The sequence below is a fragment of the Homarus americanus genome, unplaced genomic scaffold (genome assembly GCF_018991925.1).
Source record: "Homarus americanus isolate GMGI-L3 unplaced genomic scaffold, GMGI_Hamer_2.0 scaffold46583, whole genome shotgun sequence".
Taxonomy (NCBI): Eukaryota; Metazoa; Arthropoda; class Malacostraca; order Decapoda; family Nephropidae; genus Homarus; species Homarus americanus.
Genome location: NW_024731675.1, coordinates 445,539 through 454,699, shown reverse-complemented (window position 1 = coordinate 454,699; position 9,161 = coordinate 445,539).

The following is a 9,161-nucleotide window of genomic DNA, read 5'->3' as shown; positions in this document are numbered from 1 at the left end:
CGACCCTTTCCGTAGACATACGAGAGGTCAGGAAGTTTACGGAGGACATCGTACCAGGTGGGCGGGGAGTCCAGGGGATGGCTGCTTCCCGAGCTTCTCGTTTGCAGCCAATTCGGGTCCTTAGCTGTAAAAGTGTCTGAGGAACAACGTAGTCAGGTGTGGCCTTGTTGCAGCCAGTCTGGCAAGGTCATCTGCTGCCTCATTCCCCAAGATACCGACATGACTGGGTAGTCCATAGGAATGTCTGGGACTGGCCTGCATCCTGAAGTGTGGATGTTAACCCTCGTATTCGGAGGATGAGGTCCTTATTTTCTGATCCAAATGCGATCCCGTCGAGAGCAGACCTGGAATCGCAGCAGACAAGCAAGGCAGAAACCATCTGCTTCTTCCCTCAGCGAGAAGGCAGCAAGGAGGGCTATTAGTTCAGCCTGGAGGGAGGATGCCCTGTCAGAAACTCTGAGAGAGACAGTGATAGGCTCAGGGCATCGGGACGGAAGATGTAGACACCAGCCCCGGCCCTACCTGTAGCGGGGGGTCAACAGAACCATCAGTGTAGAGGACGACCCTACCTGGGGACCAGTGGGCGATCCTGGAGAGGTGGTATTTGCAGAGAATAACAGGATTCACGTGGGATTTCGGGAGCGGTCCACCGAGGGCAACCACTTCAGGTTGAAAATCCAGCCAGGGAGAAGGAGACGAACCAACAACAGGTGGGTGACAACAATATCAGGCAGGAGGTCGTGTTCCTGAAGGGCTCGGATGAGTGACCCTCGCCACTGTCTTCTACAGTAGATGGAGGTCGGCCCTGGACAGCAAGAGTCAAGTTGGCTTGGACATAGTTGCGAGGATCCGTAGAATGGAAACGGCAGTTTTTAGTAAAACTCCTGACACGATCCTGTAAGAGGAAAGACCAACTTGGTATATAGAGGTGAGCTTGTCCACTGAGGAGCCCCAAGGATGATACGAGCAGCTTTCCTCTGGATAACTTCGAGACGGTTGACAGCAGTCCGACTAATGTTGACGAGGGCAGGGGCGGCGTAGTCGACACAGGAACGGACAAAGGACTTGTACATGGTGAGAAGTACAGGGATGGTGGCACCAGGGAACCCCTGCACATGGTAGAGAAGGGAGCGAGACGCGCGCCTGTCGTCACCGGAAGTTTGCAGCGACACACACACACACACACACACACACACACACACACACACACACACACACACACACACACACACACACACACACACACACACACACACACACACACACACACACACACACCTTGCTTATATAGTTGACTAGCACGTCATCATGGCCCCTAGTCATCATATGGCCCTAGTCATCATAGGCCCCTATCATCATAGGCCCCTAGTCATCATGGGCCCCTAGTCATCATGCGGGGCCCCTAGTCAAGGGCCCCTAGTCATTATGGGCCCCAGTCATCATGGACCCCTAGTCATCATGGACCCTAGTCATCTTGGGCTCCTAGTCTCATGACCCCTAGTCATCTTGGGCTCCTAGTCATCATGGACCCCTAGTCATCATGGGGCCCCTAGTCATCATGGGCCCCTGAACTAACAGAACCCAAACTATCACATACCTGACCCATGACTCACACCTGACACCATGACTCACACCTGATCGATGACTCACACCTGACACCATGACTCACACCTGATCGATGACTCACACCTGACACCATGACCACACCTGATCGATGACTCACACCTGACACCATGACTCACCTGATCGATGACTCACACCCACCATGAACTCACACCTGACACCATGACTCACACCTGATCGATGACTCACACCTGACACCATGACTCACACCTGATCGATGACTCACACCTGACACGATGACTCACACCTGACACCATGACTCACACCTGACACCATGAACTCACACCTGACACCAAGACTCACACCTGACACCCACTTTTACCCAGTGGTAGTTTGTTTATCTCCGGTTCCGGGTTGAAGCCTTTTTTCGCGCGCCAACAAATTATACCGAGAAAAAGGCCAAGTAAAAGGCCAAGTTTACACCGCTATGTTAACTTTATGATGTCAACAAACAGCAGTGGTGTATCCTGACCGACCTGGGTGGGTGTGTGGTAGGTAAGGTGGGTGTGTGGTAAATGGAGTGGTGTGTGGAAATGAATGAGTGGGTGTGTGGGTAGGTAAGGTGGGTGTGTGGGTATGTTAAGTTATGGTTAGGTTAGGTTAGGGATGGTGTAACAGGACAATATTATAGCATTTAATAGGTGGGTGTCTAGGGCAGGCTATTGCAGGCCAGGGTAGGGTAGGGTAGGGTAGGGGAAGACAGGGCAGGTCAGGCTAAGGTAGGACAGGGCAGGGTAGGGAAGGGTAGGGTAGGGTAGGGTAGGCTAGGGCAGGCTAGGGTAGGGTACGTCAGGGTAGGGTAGGCTAAGGTAGGGTAGGGCAGGCTAGGGTAGGGTGTGGCAGGGCAGGGCAGGCTAGGGTAGGGTGAGGGAGGATAAGATCTTGAAGTAGGTTATATTACCCACTTGAGTCTGTCGGTCACTCACACCGCCCTTGTTACATTATAATATTCTCTCCTCCCTCACTTCTACCTTCTCTCACCCACCCTCCCTCCCTCCCTCCCTACCTATAAAAGGGGGATATAGAGGGAGTGTGTCTCTGTCTGTCTGTCTGTCTGTCCGAGTATTATAGGCAGTAATCACACAAAAGCTTCGTCCAACACCACCCCCACACACTAGTACTAGGCTAATTTATGTTGACCATTTGAAGAGCTGTGCAATGTATACGGAGAACAAGTGCAACATCCGGTTCGTTGTGGTGATGTGGTGGGGGTGGTGTGGTGGTGGATGGTGTGGTGGTGAAGGTGTGGTGGTTGTGGTGTGGTGGTGAAGGTGTGGTGGATGGTACAGTGAAGAGATGATGAGAGATTCACAGACTTGAGAAATGGTTCTGTCTGCTATGATAGTTTCAGACTTGTAAATGAATCTCCGGTCGTCAACTATTTCACTCTGATAGTCGTTAGTCATGGCCGAAGCTGTAATTGCTGCTGATATGTATTTCGTAATCCGTTCGTAATATTTCTGGACTAATCATTTGTAAAAGGTTTTCAAAATCAGGTGTGAGACATTCGGACAAAATCCCTGAAACCTGTTCTATTTTCCGGTTTTAAATTTACCAGAAGCGTATCGCCATCACGTGTTTTTTTTCCTTTACTCTGTTTATCACTCTGTAAATAGCAAAAAAAACGTTATTATTATTATTATTATTATTATTATTATTATTATTATTATTATTATTATCGTATACTTACGCATTGTCTATATACATTGTAACTGAAATATTGACCAATGTGGATTTAGCGATTATAATCCTTTAACCAATCACAAATAACCTGATATTAACGTTATTAAAGGGTTAATTTAACATAATTGTTAACCTGGTTGTGTGAAGGACGATAACTGCCGCCTTTGTGTGCGTCTCGGCAACAACATTTCATTGAGTTGCCAAGTTGGGGAAATATGTTTTATTTTTTCACCATTTCACCATTTTCATGTTTTCTTTAATATTTGACTATTATTCTATTATTTACTGACTATTTATCTGTGTTTATATTTATTATAGAAGATTAGAATAAGCTGATAATTGGTGAATAAGCTTTTAGTGGAGTTTGAAGCTTTTAAACGTGATATGATTGCAGCTTCACCCCCGTAAGCTGAGGGGCAGCCCGCAGCAGTCCTTGTAATTTACTCCCTATCATCTGAAAGCACTTCTCTCTCTCTCTCTCTCACACACACACACACACACACACACACACACACACACACTACTGCCAGACACACGATAGCGTTAAGACGCCGCCATGCAAGTGTGTGTGTGTGTGAGAGTGAGTGTGTGTGTGTGTGTGCGTGTGCGTGTGCCCACCACCAGCCCTGGCCAGTACTGGATTAGCCCTGAGATTGGGTGGTGCGCGGGCCGTAGTGCTGAGTTAACCTATCGTGTGACCGTACCTGGTTTAGTGCCTAATAGCATCTAATAGTGCGTAGTTAGTGCTATTAATCGACCACAATCAGCACACAAGAATAACGTACTAAAAATTTATATTCATAAACCTTGAAAAATATAACAATTTAGTAAGTTATCGATATTAATATGCAAATTATATACGATAGTTGGTGAAATCGCTGGTCTGTTCTTGTTTAATATAGAAATGTATATGTGGGTACCATATGTGGGTACCTTGTGTGGGTACCTTGGTGAAAAGTGTGTATACGGTGTGTGTGTGTGTGTGTTTGTTGATGTACTGGGCATAGGATAAGTGTTGAAGTGTGTGTGTTAAGTGCGGGTTGAATTCGGAAACGGATACTTAAACCACTTAGAGCTTAAGACCAAGTGAACGGTACTTAATAAACCCTGGTAGATGAAACGTCTACCTACACCAACAATGCTTCATAGTGGGCATTATGGTGGGCATCTCTCCATCTAGGGCATTATGGTGGGCATCTCTGGCATTATGGTGGGTATCTCTCCATCCAGGGCATTTTGGTGGGCATCTATCCACCCAGGGCATTATGGTGGGTATATCTGGCATTATGGTGGGTATCTCTGGCATTATGGTGGGCATTTCTCCATCCAGGGCATTTTGGTGGTCATCTCTGGCATTATGGTGGGCGTCTCTCCATCCAGGGCATTTTGGTGGGCATCTCTCCATCCAGGGCATTATGGTGGGCATCTCTCCATCCAGGGCATTATGGTGGGCATCTCTGGCATTATGGTGGGCATCTCTGGCATTATGGTGGGCATCTCTGGCATTATGGTGGGCATATGTTGCAGTGTTTGTATGGTGCCAGTGCCAAGAGTCTTCTCTGCCTGATAATGGCACTCTTCTCTCACCAGTGCCATCACAGTGGGTAATCTCCCAGTGTGGCTACTTTGTTTGAGGAGGTAGTTTTACAAGTGGGTATTTTGCAAGTGGATCCTTAAAGTGGATATTTTTCATGTGGATATTTTACGAGTGTCTCCTTAAAGTGGATATTTTACAAGTGGATATTTTTCATGTGGATATTTTACGAGTGTCTCCTTAAAGTGGATATTTTACAAGTGGATATTTTTCATATGGGTATTTTTTTACGGTATATAATGAAAAGATTTGAGTAATTTAGACAAAGTATTAGGTTAGGCTAAGTTAGTATTGGTTAAGGTGGGTTACGTTAGCGTTGGTTAGGTTAGGTTAGGTTAGGTTAGGTTAGTGTTAGGTTAGGTTAGGGTTAGGTTAGGTTAGGTTAGGTTAGTGTTAGGTTAGGTTAGTGTTAGGTTAGGTTAGTGTTAGGTTAGGTTAGTGTTAGGTTAGGTTAGGTTAGTTGTGTTGTGTTGTAAGGGTTTTAGTGTTAGGTTAGGTTAGTGCTAGGTTAGTTAGTGTTAGGTTAGGGTTTAATAGTACATGCTGCCTTAGACTGGCTCTGGGCTGAGAGAGAGAGAGAGAGAGAGAGAGAGAGAGAGAGAGAGAGGAGAGAGAGAGAGAGAGATCCTTACCCACAGCCCATTACTAACTCTATATACTTCCATTTTCTCCCTCCCTCTCCCTCTCTCTCTCTCACCCTTCTCCTCCCCTCTCCCTCAACCTCCCCTTACCATTGATGTGACCCCTCACCATCCCTCTCCCCTCACCCCTCCCCTCTCCTTCCTCTCTCCCCCTTCACTCTCCTCCTCCCTCCCCCTCACCCCTCTCCCCTTTGGCAGTGTGGTTGTTGTGGTTGTGTGAGGGCCAAGTATGGTGAATGAGGCTCCTTACTCAGCTAATTGTATATGTCGACTGATTGTGGTTGTCGACTGATTGTGACTGTCTACTGATTCTGGTTCTCGTGTGATTGTGGTTGTTGACTGATTGTTGTTGTCACGTGATTGTGGTTATCGTGTGATTCTGGTTGTCGACCATTGCCCCTCTACCTTGCGGATTAACCTTGGTAGGTATAAGTCTGAAGAAGTTAACCCTGAAAGAAAAATCTGCAGTGGAGCCCCGCATCAGGCAGACATGCTTACAGAGCTCCAACAAGACCCCCAACGGCGGTGTAGGCGGAAAAGGTGACCACCATGGGAACCCAACGACTACACCGGCGGACGAAGGCAATGCCTGATGGACACACTACTAAGGCGGAGCCCAACAAACTGGGCCATCAGTAGTCGATTGCAACTCTCCCTCTCCCCAGTCGTTGCAACACTTGCACCACTGGATCAGGAAAAGGGAGAACCAAGATGTGTGGTTGCAGCCTGCGCTCCTGCCTCACCACATAAATCAACTCACACACAGCCATCACCCGGCTCATCATACCTCTCATCATCATCAAAACCCCTATACCCCCATAAGTCCCATGGCGACGGACGAGTGGCGACGGGGACAGGCAGAGATGACTGCCGGGAGTCTCTAGTCACAACTCTACACATGGGCGGCACAGATAAGATGGTCGTTTATGCACTGGGATCTAGGCAGCAGTGCAATCCTGTCCTGTCTGTGAGACTGAGCAGCCCTTACGAGGAGCCACTCTGCTCACCCCACATGGGGAGGGGGCTAGAAAAGGTGCCCAAAACATAACCTGCCTAAAGAACCAACCTGACTGGGCAACCGCACCCAGTAAGGTCATCCTTATGTGGTCGAAAATACAATCATAATCACAAAAAAAAAAAAAAAAAATATATATATATATATATATATATATATATATATATATATATATATATATATATATATATATATATATATATATATATATATATATATATATATATATATATATATATATATATATATATATATATATATATATATATATATATAACCTCTTATGGTCGCTGCATGGAATGTCAGGACCCTTCTGGATACTGGCACAAATGAGCGTCCTGAAAGAAGAACTGCCGTTGTGGTAAAGGAACTGGCTAGGTACAACATCGACATAGCAGCCATTAGTGAGTCCCGGCTCACAGAACGAGGGTCTGGCTACACCTTCTTCTGGAAGGGTAATCCTGCTGTGGAGAGAAACAGCACTCCGAGTCCCACTGAATCACTCACGTCATGCCTTCTTCATCAGTGCATACGCCCCAACACTGGATGCAGAAGATGACATCAAGGAGGCCTTTTACACCGACCTTGACAGAGTGCTAACCTCTATCCCCAGAGAAGATAAGGTTGTGCTCCTTGGTGACTTCAATGCCAGACATTTGGCAGGGAACCTTTGGGAGAAATGGACTAAGCGAGTGTAATGCCAATGGCCTACTCCTCCTCAGCAAGTGTGCTGCACACAACCTCACTATCACCAATACCTTGTTCAGGCAGGCCGACAAGTTCAAGGGTTCATGGCAACACCCACCATCCAAACACTGGCATCTCATTGACAACATCATTGTCAGAGAAAGAGATCGCCGAGATGTCCTCATCACCCGTGTCTTCAGCTGCAGGGAGCTGAAATTATCTACAGAGTTACACGTATATCGAGCAGTGGTCTTCCCCACCCTGCTATATGGCAGTGAGACATGGGTCACATACAGGAGGCACCTCAAGGCTCTTGAAAACTTTCACCAACGTAGTCTACGTTCCATCTTCCGAGTTCGCTGGGAAGACACGAGAACAAATGCCAGTATTCTTGCTGACACCAACTGTAGGTGCATCGAGGCTACCATTATCCATGAACACCCACGCTGGACTGGCCATGTTACCCACATGGACGACAGTAGACTGCCAAAGCAGCTACTTCACAGTCACCTAACGAATAGTAAACGTAACGCCGGCGGGCAACTGAAAAGGTATAAGGATAGTCTTAAGACAAACATGAAAAGGTGCCAAATGGACCCCCTCACCTGGGAGACGATTACTGCACACCGTAACGCTTGGAGGAGCACCACACGAGGAGGTGTCAATACTTTCGAGTGAACCCGACTGTATAACGAGGCAGACAAGCGCCCCTCCCGTATCGGCCTCTTTAGTCACCCCAGAACTCACCAACCTACTGTAGGTGACATCCTTAATAACTCATATCATTGTATCATAGCTGAATGATCGTCAGCCTCGATTACCAGTGACAGCAAAGTAGTAGTGTGTGTGTGTGTGTGTGTGTGTGTGTGTGTGTGTGTGTGTGTGTGTGTGTGTGTGTGTGTGTGTGTGTGTGTGTGGGACGCTGCCGCCGCCCCTCCCGCACTAGATGTAGCCCCCCACACGTGCAACATCTGTGGACGACTCTGCCGGTCCCGTATCGGCCTCTTTAGTCACCTCAGAACTCACCAACCTACTGTAGGTGACATCCTTAATAACTCATATCATTGTATCATAGCTGGATGATCGTCAGCCTCGATTACCAGTGACAGCAAAGTAGTAGTAGTGTGTGTGTGTGTGTGTGTGTGTGTGTGTGTGTGTGTGTGTGTGTGTGTGTGTGTGTGTGTGTGTGTGTGTGTGTGTGTGTGTGTGTGTGTGTGTGTGTGTGTGAGACGCTGCCGCCCCTCCCACTAGATGTGGCCCCCACACGTGCAACATCTGTGGACGACTCTGCCGGTCCCGTATCGGCTCTTTAGTCACCCAGAACTCACCAACCTAGTAGGTGACATCCTATAACTCATATCATTGTATCATAGCTGGATGATCGTCAGCCTCGATTACCAGTGACAGCAAAGTAGTAGTGTGTGTGTGTGTGTGTGTGTGTGTGTGTGTGTGTGTGTGTGTGTGTGTGTGTGTGTGTGTGTGAGACGCTGCCGCCGCCCCTCCCGCACTAGATGTAGCCCCCCACACGTGCAACATCTGTGGACGACTCTGCCGGTCCTGTATCGGCCTCTTTAGTCACCCCAGAACTCACCAACCTACTGTAGGTGACATCCTTAATAACTCATATCATTGTATCATAGCTGGATGATCGTCAGCCTCGATTACCAGTGACGGCAAAGTAGTAGTGTGTGTGTGTGTGTATGTGTGTGTGTGTGTGTGTGTGTGTGTGTGAGTGTGTGTGTGTGTGTGTGTGAAACCGTAATTGAGAGTTATTCTGTGTAGGTATGAGACACAAGTGTAGGTACCTTATTGCAATCTGACTCACATCTCTAATAGTGTAGCATCACCCTTAAACACCTGTATATAATTACAATGACACACCTGTAATGTAGTATAATTACCATGACACACCTGTAAT